This window comes from Artemia sp. Qi Xiang Cuo, chromosome 15 (genome assembly GCF_049724085.1).
Source record: "Artemia sp. Qi Xiang Cuo chromosome 15, ASM4972408v1, whole genome shotgun sequence".
NCBI lineage: Eukaryota > Metazoa > Arthropoda > Branchiopoda > Anostraca > Artemiidae > Artemia > Artemia sp. Qi Xiang Cuo.
In genome coordinates this window covers 49,995,814-49,996,673 of record NC_142808.1, presented here as the reverse complement: position 1 = coordinate 49,996,673, position 860 = coordinate 49,995,814, and positions in this window count along the sequence as shown.

Here is an 860-nt window from a genome sequence, read left to right as displayed (position 1 = left end):
AAAAGACGAGAAAAAGTTAGTATTGAAATAATTTGCCCCTTTTTTACAGAAAGAAAGTTAGTATCATCATCCATGTAATTTTGTCTAGAAAGGCATTTATCACTAAGAAAGCACAACGTCAAAAAATTTCGTGAAATATACTAATTGCATCCTTTTTTGAATCTGAGAAAGAAGAATTACGGCTCACTGAGCCGTTCCAAATTCAGTCTATAAAATTGAACCTAATTTATTATTTTTAGGCGTTTCTGTTATTTTATGGTTTTAATATTCATTGAGCATGCCTTGTTCGATGCATTTAAAGTATTAACGGTATTTTTTATCTTTCCATATCCTTTTTCGATAGCTGGTATTTATCACACCCCCAGAAAAAACAGCCCACGGAAAATAACCCCTACGGACAATATCCCTGAGAAACGACCTGGAATAATACCCCCTCCTCCAACCGAAAGATATGGTAAAAATGCTATTCAATTTACGCATAATAAAGCAATGTATATTTTTCTTAAACCCACTCCCCTTACTTTTCACGCGAAGAAACAGTTTGTTTTCAACTTACAATGGAGGTGTTAGACTTGAGGCCTTGTCGAACCCTCCCCAACCCCCCCACCTTTCACAAATGTTCTAAAAATATTGTTAGGCATTAATTTTGGAAATAACTCATTTCCATGCGTCCATACCACATAGAATTACGCAAAAGCCTGTAACCACACAAGGTTAATTAACAATAATCTCTCTTTTTTAATACGATTGGAAAAACTAATCTTCTCAGAGAAACCTTTTGGTTAAGCCACTATCCAAATTTTTGTATATTTACGAAAGCCGGATGTACTTTAAAGGGTGTCAGTAATTATCAGCTTTTA